Here is a 13,448-nt window from a genome sequence, read left to right on the forward strand (position 1 = left end):
ACACTGGTGACCCCACTTTTTTATTTGATAATTTCAAAGTATATATCACTAATAAGTTTCCCTTAAAATATAAAAAAAATCTATGGATAAAAAATTAGACCCCCCATCTACCTTAACGTCAGGAATCGCCAGAAAAGATTTTATTTCAAAATGTGTGAGACATAACAAAATATCAAAATATCTGACTTTCATTGATAAAAAAAATGTCTAGGTCATGTCCTAAGGTATGTGCATAGGTTTATAAGCCCCTGTTTGATATCAGTCTCATACAGGAAAGTAAATACTCGCCAAGAAGAGAACAGTTGGTTCCAATGGGACCATACATGTATGGTCTTCAACATTAAATAGCTATTTACAAATTGTTTCAAGTTCCTAACTACCCGGATTTACTATAACAATTGGAATAAAATATAACGGAGCCTGAAACATATTTTTAAGCATTGCATTCAATTTAAGACGTGTGGAAGTCTAAAGTATATGAAAGTTAAAGGCGATCTGTCTAACGTATGTCTAATGATGATTTGTAGGATTTCATGTAAAAAAAGGATTGTACTTTCTGATTGCGAGTAAAAAGAAAAAGTTACATTTATGATACTCTCTACTACAAAAATCGTAGTTGATAAATATGTCAAGAGAAGTTCAAAATGAAAATTCTTTTGTGAAATAATATTTATAGCATATCCTAGTAAATGGTTTGAAACTAAGTCACAATATACATAAAGATACATAAAATACATAAAAAAGTAATTTAAAAAACTTTACGTAGATTTAGAACAATGATATACCGATAACAGAGTTGTATCTAACCTTTTGGAACTTGGCCAACGGTAAATATAAGACAAATTGTACGGTTTGTTTTTCTAGAGACTTGAGTTTTCTCTGTTTCTACTTTATATGACTTGTTGAAATAATTGGTCTGAAATATCATCGATTAAACTTCGATTAATGCGAAATTTTCTATATTTAACAAGGCAAATTACATACATGTTCTTGTTTTTCCCATACATTTACTAATTCCAAAAAAATGTTTTAAGTTGTTTTATGTAATGTATCCGTTTTTATTCTGTAGTTAGTCCCCACTTCGGTTTTATCATGTATATCTATTATATAGTCATTTTATAAAATTTACTGTTTGCAAAATTATAAATTATTCTAAATAATAAGGATGTTCTTGTCCCAGGCAGAAAACCCTGGCCGTGTTAGGCGCAACTTTTTGGAAGTTTTGGCTTTCAAACTGTTTTCATCTGAGCGTCACTGGTTGGTCTTGTGTGGACGAGACGCACGTCTGGAGTATTGAATTTTAAGCCTAGTACCTTTTGTTAGCTATTATTTGTGTGTTTCTTTGTCCTATATGTTCTTCCATTTATTTGTATTGTGGTCCTGTCATGTGATGTTGTCGATTTGATGTTGTGTTTGACGTTGCCGTAAAAGCGGGAGGTTTGGCATGCCACAAAACCAGGTTCAACCCACCGTTTGTTTATTAAAATGTCCTGTACCAAGTCAGAAAAATGGCCATTGTTATATTATAGTTCGTTTCTGTGTGTGTTACATTTTAATGTTGTGTTTTTGTTGTGACGTTGTTCTCCTCTTATATTTGATGCGTTTCCCTCAGTTTTAGTTTGTAACCCGGATTTGTTTTTATCTCTATCGATTTATGAGTTTCGAACAGCGGTATACTACTGTTGCCTTTATTAAAGACTCCTACATTGACATTGTTATTAGCTAAGTGTTTATCGTTGCTGCATCGTTTAATTATTGTTTAAAACAACCAAATAAACGTTAGAATTTTACATTCTTCATTCAAACAAGTGATTTAAAAAAGTTCAAAATCAAAAGTTTCTGCTTCTTAGCAAATCTTAACACCTTTAAAATCCCTTTTAATAGGCTTTTTGAAATCGAAAACTAAATTGAATTGACGAATAATTGTTTCAAATTAGAAACATTATTTTAACTGCTTTCAAAACTTAACAACATATAATGCATGGAGGATTCAATTCATAACTTTTAAGACCAAATTAAAAAATGGTTTATTTTCAAAAAGTGTTGAATTTTCAGTACACCTATGATATTTATTTTTTATTTTTAATGGAAAATGCAGTTGTAAGTGTTTAAACGAAAGTTTGTCGAATATATAGGTCAGAACATCAATAATAAACACGATTTACATCTATTTTGATAAGATTAGAATATATTTAAGTCCGATTTTTGCGTAATTTATGTGCGTACAGTGTCCAGGTATCACATTTTGTATTTTCTATTTTCTGATTGCCTTAATATCTGCAAAAGAAACTGTTTTAGAATGTTAATCAAAACTATAACGAAAAATCACAGCTTTTTTCTCATTCTATGTAACAGTTTTTCTACAAAATAAATTTAATCGGCGTACATGAAATGCATGCCTATGCTGTTATCGCTACTAGATCAATGGTTAAATTATTTTTCCCTATGAAAATGGAACTATTCAGTGATGATTTCAAATGCAAAAAAGCATCCTAAAATTGCATAACAGTGTAGGGAAAAGAAAATTCAAGACATTTAGTGGCAAAAATTAGTGTATATGCTGTCTACGTGTTTGAAACCAAACTCGCAGCAGAAAAAAACATTATTACTGCATCAAAGGGAGTAGTTATTTCCCAACAGCATTCATAAATGAAGAAATTTGTCTATCCGGTTGTGTCTGTTACTATGTTACGGTAATAGGATAGACAATATTTGACTAAAAAGTCTTTAAAACGTATATAATTACATATTATTTTACACACAACAAAATGTTTGGTTGTTTGAATTCATTTAAAGGTGACAACGTCTTAATCTCTGCAATTTATGATATACAAAATTCAATACTGCTATCAGTCACAGAACAGACAAAATGGTAACAGGATAGAACTTAATATGGTGATATAGTCAACGTTCGTTCATGTTACCAAAAACAAAACGACAAAAGTAAACCAACTTGCAAGGGAATTACTTGATGTTGGGTTTATTAGAAAGAGAAAAAAATGCTGAACATTATGAATTGCTATCTTAGACTTACGTTGCTGATGGTTATTTTTATAATTTTTAGAGGTATTTTTCAGTATAACATGAACAATTGACAAATAATCTATCATTACACAGAATGAAAATATATATAAGTTTTTACTGTTGAAAACAATCTTATTGGCAATGAAAAACCATTTTCTAAATAACCCGAAATTTCTTTTGAACATGGTAACAGGAGAGACAAAATATTGACCACCTATAAACAAATATTTCAGTATATTCTTGAATGACATTATTAAGATTGCATCTTTTAGTATGTTGCTCCATAATTATTGTTTATTTTGATTTGCTCATGAAGAGGGTGGTTTAAATAAGTAACTTATATTCAATTTTGCAATTTCAAGCTTCGACATTTTTTGAAAATGACCCAAATCAAGAGTTCCATTCGGATTATGAAAAATTTCAACAATCAAATATGAACGACAGGATTCATCTGAAAAAGTAATGGTTTAAAATGTGTAAAAAAAGGAAAATAACAAAAAATACCGAACTCCAAGGAAAATTTAAAACGGAAAGTCCTTCATCAAATGGCAAAATCAAAAGCTCAAACACATCAAACGTATGGAAAACAACTGTCATATTCCTGACTTGGTACAGACATTTCCTTATGTAGAAAATGGTGGATTAAACCTTGTTTTATAGCTTCTATGACAGTCGCATTGAATTCCATTAAATTGACAAAACAATCAGACATAATAAGTAAAAATGTCAAACTTGGGGATACAGCAGTCAACATTGTGTTATAATCTTAATCACTATAAAAACAAATAACTATTTCAACAAAGAAAAACAAAATGGCAAAAAAGTCTTGGTATCTTTCGATGATTTTTTTAGAATAAGGTTGTGACGTTCTTTGACATAACCCTGGTTCGTCAACTTTCTGCTCAGACACTGGTGACGTTCAATAAAGTCGGAGTAGCAGCTGCAACTCGTGAATACTGAATAAGTTGGAAAATGTATATCCCATATGCAGGTAAAGATGGTATATTGCTGCTAAGGTGGGGAAAATTTATAATTTCAAAATTAAAATCGTCTTGTTTGTCATAGATTCTGGTACTGAGATGACCGCGTATGTCAAATTCGAGGTATAAGTCTTAAGATGAGGCGGAGTAAGCCGTATCTGTTGTTTCTTTAATTTCTAGTTCTGAAGGATATATTAATGGAACCCAATCAGAAACGTTTGGATTGTTTATGAAAAGACCATCATCAATATATCTGAATGTGAAACAAAATGATCTGTCTTCTTTGATTTTCTTGTTTTGACAAGTGTCTGAAGGAACTCCGACTCCAAAAGTCTACCTCCAAATTTAACAAATATGTTGTCAATAAGAAACTCCAGCATACTGATCACTTGTTCCTCTGTGTAGCATATTTTAACTTTTATTCACAACTAACAAAATATGCCATATGGTATCCCAAAGCAATAAATTTATAGCATATGTTACCATGTTTATATTGAAAAGCATTGTGGACTAATTCTTTAAGACGATTTTTCAATTTCACATGAGGAATTGTAGTATACAGGGATAAAAAATCAAAAGTTTTGAGATCGAGATTTAAAATTATCCAGAAGTTCTTTAGAATTTTCTAGAATCTACATATGGTTAATATCACTACACAAGTAAACAGTTCTAAAGCATTTCTGAAGACCCTCTTTCACTGCGGACAGAATTTTTGTCAATCTGATGGACAATTCCTTTGAAGAACATGCAGATGAGCCGGCAATGTACTGTTGTATGTACGCCATTTTGTGAAGCTTTGGTATCCAATACAAACAAGGTAAGTCCTCAGATTTGTTGTTCAATGTAATGTTCATTGAAGCCATGAAGAACTAATGATTCGCCAAAATCTCCTCCTTGTCAAATGATATGTTTTTGTATGTGGGATTACCTGAGTGCCCATTTATTCCTTAGTCTTTTACAAGACATAAAGCAATGAAACTGGTCAATATATCAATATATTGATTTGACCTATAAATGATCTAAAAATTATAAAACGGATTTATCCAAAGGATGTCTTAGGACGGTTTTTTTAATGACAAATTGAAAGAAAACGCTAACGTATGGTACTTTCTGAATTCCAAAAAAATAGAAAAAGGTTACATTTATTATACCTTCTATAAAAAATGGAGTTGATAAAATTGTCAAGAGAAGGCTGTTACCTATTTCTTGCATGAAGAGATATATCTCGTATCACACTGCACGGAGTATGATACGAAAAAGTGATACGATGACTGCGTTGATTTAATTTTTTTATGCAGCATCATATGACGATATTACGACATTTCCAATGGCTATTCGTTAGGTCATTGATGACTTTCAAAAGTTAAGACGATGTACATTTCGTCCATGGCAACCGAATATATGATTTCTTCAAAAATATACAAAACACTCACACTTTTCACCTAAAAATCTTCTTTTTGTCAAATTTTATTACATTTTGAAACGTACATAAAGTTTTAAAATGTCTGATGTTAAAGTTAGACGCCAGAACAGGACATATGACGTCATACTGGTATACGCAAAGACTAGATCAACAATTCGCGGAATTTTCAATTTAACACATTGAGAGTGCTGACAATAAGAGAAATAGGTTTAAAAACTCTTGAGAATTAGATATCGCTTGATATCAACTGTCATTATTTACTTTGAATAGTAATAATATAGTCGCCGAAGGCTCGTCTATTATTATATTGAAATTAAATAACTCGAGTTGATATCAAGCGATATCCAATTCTAACTCGGTATGAAACCTATAATTATCTAAATATTAGAAATATTTCATAGTTACCATTTCTGAAAAATTGTGTATTCTGTGTTTCTTTTTTGTACGGCTTGTTATTAGAAATGTTAGAAATTAATGGGCTACAAGAATCGTCCCAATTCCTCAGGATAAGTTTACCTAAGTTGAATTTGGTTATTTAGATCCCTTTTTTTGTCTTTTGGGTTTTCTAGCTAGTCACGTAGTTAAGTCTTATACCCACTTGGCTTTCAATGGTTTAGGGTTGAGTCTTCTTGATGTAGGTAACTCCAGAAACTCGCTTCGGACGTTATTTTCATTTAAACATTGGAAATGACATGCATGTCTCGGTTTTCTCTCAATACATTCGGTATAGATTCCTGCATTGACTGTGTTATAAGCTAAGCGTTACACGTTATTTTGCATTGTATATATAGAATAACCATATATTGTATCGAAATATAAATTTTATTTGTACAAGGCTTAGAAACAGGTAAAAAGCGAGGCTTTGCCGAGAATTTCTATCTTGTTTTGAGCCGAGTACAAATATAATTTATATTTTGATACAATGTATGGTTATTGTTTATATGCTGCAATTCCTACAACTGTTCCAAATGAAATATTTAGGGTAAAAACCATCATTTTTTAATTTAATTCCGCGAACCTGTACTTTCAATGACGTCATAAATAAAACTCTACGGAAATGCATTGTCTACAGGATTAAACGCCTTTTTATAGGAATTTATTGGTGTATAAATTGGACCAATTCACTCACAAACAAATAAAAGTTCGAAGGACTTTTATGACATGTTTGTAAGTGACTTGGTCCAGTTTATACACCAATAAATTCCTTTAAAAATGCGTATAATCCTTATAATTCTTTGAAATTGGAGATAAGGAATTTAATTTCCCCACTCGCAACCTCTATCACACGTAAATTGAACATCTGTGTCATTGAATTGGCCTGGCGCATGGAAATATTTTTGGTTAACGCACTCCATGAAATTTGCTATCTGATAAAAAAAACTACAAAAATATCTTACTATCATTCAAATGAATGTTTTGTGTTTATTATTTAATTTAACGATTAAAGCGAAGTGAAAATAAATATTTTTAACGTCGCCGCCATCTTGTTTACATTGGTTACCAAAAGTAGTTCCGTCAACGTCGTCCATCGAAAAATAAATAACTACAAGGGCGAACACGGAAGCCCTCTGGACCAATCATATTTACGTATTCCCTTATATGCAAATTATATAAGAATTATAACGTCATAAACAAGGCAATATACGGTCAGTGACTGTATCACAAATGATTATACGGTCAATGCAATTTGACTGCGCAAATAGCATAGCTGCAGTATATATTGTTTCAAACAACTATAACAAATATCAGGAGTATACGTTGCTCTTTTCAAGCAAATGATTTCAACATCTTCAAAAACAGACGTTTGTCTTCTACTTAGCAAACTTCAAGACTCTAAACACTGCATCTGTTTTACCAAACGTTCTATTCCTTTAGGATAAAATTACAACAATTAAGATAGTTTTATCCCCTGAAAGATGGGAATATACCAAGAAGAGATATAAATAAATTGTTTAAGACAGCATGCAATGAAATAAAAACGGATTAGTAACTATATAAAAGTATCTGACCTTTGTCTGGCGAATAACAAAAATAGGAAAAACTGATGTCTTATACATGCCTGTATATTTACATATGGTGTGATCACTTTCCCATCCTCTCTTCATCATTCCTTACATTAATGAATGAAATTTATTACTGTTTGTGTACACGAAAAGAGCAACACAAAGGGTGCCATGAGTGCAGTAAGAACTGCGTACCCTTCTTATGTTTGTACTTTCACTTACGGTTTTCGCTTGCCATAGGTTCATTTTTCGCCATCATTAGATTTTCTATGATTTTGTTTGTTCGTCTTTTTTATATGTTTCAATCTTCAACTCCCCACTCGCCTCCTTACTGCAGACCATAGGCAACGATTTTAATTTTAAAGTTTATTTCTGTTTCAAATGTTAAATAGAGAATATCACATGGCTTTTTCACTATCACACCTGTATCAACCCAAGACACCGATATAATCACAAGAGCTCTGCTCGAGGGATTATATTGGTTGAGGGTTGATACAGAGTGTGATATTGAAAAAGCCATATCATATACACTTTATTATATACATTTACCTCAAGTACAACTAATTTAGATGGTTTTTTTCACGTGACATGACGTAAAACATATAAAATGGGTTTGACAAAGCCCTTGTAACCGTGACTGATCGATTACGTGACGTCATACAGATAACGGGTTTGATAAAGCCTTTGCAACCGTGACTGATATCAATATCATCACGGTTGGCTGATACAGCATGATTGCAATCGATTGTATTACACATACAATTTACTTGTATTTACTACTACGTATATAATGAAGAATGTAATTTCAATTTATGGAAAAATTCTTAGGGTAAAATTTCTGATTATAAATTACAGGAACTGAAATCAATTGTTTATAAAACGTCAATCATTTTTTTATGCAGAAAATATCAGTTTGTTTTATAAGTAGATGCCGTATTGGTCAGACTAGAATAACACACGAGTACCTTCTATGTGTGAAGTCCAGCCAAAATGTTTACCTTGTGAACTAGACATGTTTTAGCTAACTTCATTGACATCATACGATGTAAAGTGGTCTCTTCTTAATACCGAACACATGATTATTCTCTAAGACTTGACACCGTTTTTTTTCATCTCAATGGATTCAATATATTATGGCGTTTCACTAATTTTCTCAACATATTTCTCATAGATATTGTAGTCTCTGAAAGCTCTTCAGAAGTTCAGATATGAATTATTTTTTTATGGTTTTATCATAGATACATGTATTTGTTCTCTTACTTAATGAACTAATAAATTGATATCTAAACTGGTTTTTATATTTTTCATTGCTCAATTCATGGGTTGGCATCTATGATGATTGAGGATCGTGACCTCATATTTGCATTGCTGTTGCCTTCTTATCACCTTAATCTTAGATTGCTTTAATTAACAGAATTACTTTTTTATATTTTTATTACGCTTGTATGCAATTATATTAATATATATATTCTGGATCGTTTTGTGATATCTTTAATAATTTTATCCTAGACTTAGCCTTAGGGAATACGCATGTGTTCGGTAGAGGATACCACATGAAAATAAACCCGGAAGTAAAAAAATAGTTCTAAAATATTTTGTACATTCAGTTAATACTTAAAAGTAGTTAAATGTACCGGAAAACCTTATGTTCATTCAGTTATACCTAGAAGTATGTTTGTTTAATTAAAAAAAAAATGACGGGTTATTAATTTTGCTAGTCTTATTTGTTTCTTTGTTGTCTAGTTATTATTTTTGTGGTTTTGTTTTGTTTACTTTGCTTTTGTTTTGTTTCATTATTGCTTTATGTGGTTTGTGTTTTGTTTGGTTGACCTGATTTGGAAGATGAAAAATCCAGAAAATCACTTCAGGCGCAGCAAAATTGTTTTCATTTTCTATCATTAAATTTGGTTCGATACCACTGCTAGTTGATTGCTAGACTCCGAGGGTATCATCGTAGTATCATCTTTTATATTATAATTTTCAACAAATTTGAGCCCATCAATAAAAAAAAAATACCTGATGAGAATAAATCCAGAAGAGCACTTCGGACTCAACGAAGTTATTTCATTTTTGTATTCTACACAAACCGACTTTTTCTCAAGAAGCAAGGGTTATTTTGAATTTAATTCAGTGACTGTGATTATTCAGAGATAACTTTATTTGCATTTTCTTGTCAATAATCATTCTCTAAGGTATTTGACCTATAGCTTCGCATCACGGTGCGAAGCAATTAGTTTCATTGGATATTCACGCCATCTTGATTAGTATTACTTATAGAATAACTAATCGAAGAATTCAAATAGAGAAAAATATTCAACGACTGACCGAACAACACATTAATTCACAAATGCGCGTAGCGCATGAGTTAATTATCAGTGTTGTTCGGTCACGAGTTGAATATTTTTCGATATTTGAATTCTTTGATTAGTTATTTTTTTTATTACATTGGCAAATGGCTTTTTTTTTATGAAATTAAAGTAGAAAAATGTAAGGAACTATATCTTTTTCTACGCATTCACAATTTGTTTTGATCCGACGTTATCGACGTCTTGACAACGCTTATTGTTGTATGACGTCAGAGGAGTGAAATAACCACGTTTATTTCACATGTGAAATTATCGGTTTTTATTTCACTGGGAAATCAATGAAATTCATTGCAACCAATGTAATAATTATAAAAACTTATACTACAAATATCGGTTCTGATTTGTTGTCTTATGAAGTGGCTAAGGTATTGGCTGGAAATGAGATATAGAACTAGGAGCATGTCCAGGACAGGAGAAGATATTAAATATGGAAGATAAGGAATACAATTCCATATGAATATTCAACACCCGATCAACAATTATTGCGTCATATTGACGTAATTCATGATACTGCGAAGTACTCCGTGCCTTTTAAGAAAAGTTAAACTTGTCTCACGTTAAGATTTGTGAAATGTATATTATTCTGCACCTGGAACATACCTGTGGTCTTTATTTCCTAATTATTGTAATATAGTGATAATTTGCAATAATTATTATGTAGATTTCAGCACGCATCACTTTATTTCCCAATCAATGGCTTACTTAGGATGAAAATGAAGTTAAAAAATTTGATATTTTTTTCTGAAATTGAACTAATATTGTTCATTTCTTAGATTGGTTGCGACTCCCCTTTTTGAACTTACTTTGGAGTTTAGTATGTTTGTTTATACTTTTTGCAATAGAATACTGTGATTTCCTATTATAATAAAACAAATAATTTTGCATGTGAAGAAATCCTGTAATTTCTTTCTTCTGACGTCATACGTAAATAGGTGCTGTTTTTTGCGTCTTCAATGGCGTTGTAGAAAAGATATTGTATTTTGCATTTTATTATTCGTTTACAGCTCAATTCAATGAATTATAAAAAAAAAACTAATCTGATAATTCAAATATATAAAACTGTTTAAACATTATAAGATATGACCTCCGTTTTATCTATTTAGGTATGATAATTTGATACACAGAGAAAATACTACAACTTTACAACAAAATATAAAATATAAACTCTTCTATGAATATTTTATCTTGTAACTATAAAACTTTTACATTTTAATTTTGAAAGCTTTGATTTAGTGTTATAGTGTTTGAGAACAGGTCAAACTATCCATGCAATTGCTTTTATAGCCGATCCACCTATAGCTTTAATGCCTCCCCATAAAGAACGCAAACCATCTATAATTTCATTTGCTGCTTCTTTGAAAAAATCTTTGGTTCTTTTCCACCATGACCTCTTTGTCCATGTGCACTCGATTCCGTCTTCCTCTATATCGATAACTAATTCATTGTCTCCTGACCCATTTTCAAATTTTATTGGGTTGTCAAGCTCGTCAGAAATATAAATGTAAACATGGTAATCTTCCTCTCCATTTAAAGCTTTGTGTATTTGAAGTCGTAGTTTTTGAAGGTTGCGTTTTAACGGATCAGCCAGTTTTCCTTTATATTGACGAACTAGTTTGTTAATTTCCTCGTGAGTCACTCTACCATAAAATGTTTCACTCTATTAAAATAGAAAACAACTAATATAATTTTGCTTTCTTCTCCTTTTTTCACAGGGGGATATAAAATTTCGCATAGTTCTCGAAATATCAATTATAACTTCCAAAATAGATACAACATTATATGTATGTAATTTGTCGAATGTTAAGTACTAAATGATTACCCCATTGCTGACATTTTTTTCATTTGCTTTGTGCATAATGCCTTCAAGGAGAAAAATATGCAAACGGTATAACAACAAATCGAAGATAATCAGCATTTTTTTTGTATCTCTATCCCATGTTTCTTTCCGACTGCGCCCATGTAACTAGATTTGCCTTTGATTGTGTCGTAATAACGGAACCTATTCGTACATGTATGAATATAAAATTCGGAAAGAACATTCGGGACAAAATGAAAATTTGATATAGTTTTCAATTAAACAGAGTAAATAATTTTTTTTAGAGTATATGCTTATTTTGCGTGTATGCTCCGGTGTTGGTGAACCCAAGTGACAATCGTTAATTTGAACTAAAGACAGAGCACATAAATGGAATTCTAATATTTACACAATTATTAATTTAAAGCTTCGTGTATGGAACATTACATTTTGGTTACTTTTTTTGTTTGTTTTGAATAAGTTCAATCCATTTCTTCATGCAAACGAATTATGTAAATTCTGTTGTGTACAATCAAGTAACCCTATTAAAATCCGGAAAACAACTATCACTTGTAACAGACTTTTATTGAAAGTAGAAGAAAAATCGATCATGTACACATTTTATATTTGGGGTATTAAGTTAAACAACAGAAAATAGTTTCTGAAAGATTGGCTATATAAACAAACTTAATATTAAATAATAATGCACCCGAAAAAAAAACACACAATAAAAAAACAAAAAAAATATCAAAGACGAATTACTGTACGTACCATCTTGAATTTTAAGGTCGTTAACTCCTCTCTGTCATGAAGTAGAATACACAAAGGTAATAAAAGTTTTATAAGAGTTTAAAATAAACAGTATATTTATAAATTATCAGTTGTTATATACCTGAATTAAATTATCTATTTTTAGTTTTTTTTTGTACCCGAAGTCGTCAATCTTTTCAGTTTCATACGAGAATAGATAGGGGATTTCTTACATATAAATTTATCTTGAACTTGTTAAATCTAAAAATAAATAAATTCATATGTTTGCTTAAAATATACAAATGTAAGGATATCATTTACTTATCGAACGTCAACCAAGAAACAATATGGAATATTCCCAAACTGTAAGTAAGATTTAAAGTTCTGATACTTGTAGCATACTTATAAGGCATTGTTATCTAATATTGTGGCCGAAGTAAAATAGTTTTCGATTAATATAGAATGATTTTGTTTGCCAATTCCTGCACTTTCTCTGCTCGGTAAGTGCACAAAGCTTCCAATTTAATTAATCTAAATACGTTGGTTTCTGTTATTCTCAAAACCGAACAAAAAAAGTTGCCTTTTTTCACAGATAAATTATTTCGGTATTAAAAAAAATTCAACCTTAATTTGTGTTTTTATGAATGTTATGAATTAACTGTTAACATAACTTTTTCGAAATACTAAGGATTTTTTACCCCAGGCATACATTACCTTAGTTGTATTTGGCAAAACCTTTCGGAATTTTGGGTCCTAACTGCTCTTCAACTTCATACTTTATTTGGTCTTTTTATCTTTTTTGATTTGAGCATCACTGATAAGTCTTTTGCCGACGAAACGCGCGTCTGACGTACAAATTTTAAATCCTGGTATCTATGATGAGTTTTTTTATACATCAGTTTTAAACTTGCCAGAATTTGGTACTTTGGTTAAATTATTGCTTATAACAGATGTACTATTTATATTGCTTCCCGAACCTTTGGTCTATCTAGCGTATACGTATCTTATGCAGAATATTTCCGGAATTACGCGAAGAGGACATTGACCTTGGTTTCTACGTTTATTTTAGCCTTCAAACATGCAAATAAATCTTAGGCAACAACAAAC

General features: G+C 31.0%; 1 protein-coding gene and 1 long non-coding RNA gene across 2 annotated transcripts in view; one reads left to right on the forward strand and one right to left on the reverse strand.

Moving 5' to 3' along the window:
- LOC127706126 (uncharacterized) overlaps positions 1–13,448 on the forward strand; it is a 137,007-nt gene that overhangs the window by 67,861 nt on the left and 55,698 nt on the right. The gene's annotated exons all lie outside the window — the stretch shown is intronic.
- LOC127706127 (uncharacterized) lies at positions 10,770–12,422 on the reverse strand. Its single transcript, XR_007984239.1, has 2 exons — positions 12,363–12,422; positions 10,770–11,453 (listed from the first exon to the last, which is right to left on the reverse strand). It is a non-coding gene; the product is annotated as an uncharacterized LOC127706127 (long non-coding RNA).

The sequence above is a fragment of the Mytilus californianus genome, unplaced genomic scaffold (assembly GCF_021869535.1).
Source record: "Mytilus californianus isolate M0D057914Y unplaced genomic scaffold, xbMytCali1.0.p SCAF_6, whole genome shotgun sequence".
Taxonomy (NCBI): Eukaryota; Metazoa; Mollusca; class Bivalvia; order Mytilida; family Mytilidae; genus Mytilus; species Mytilus californianus.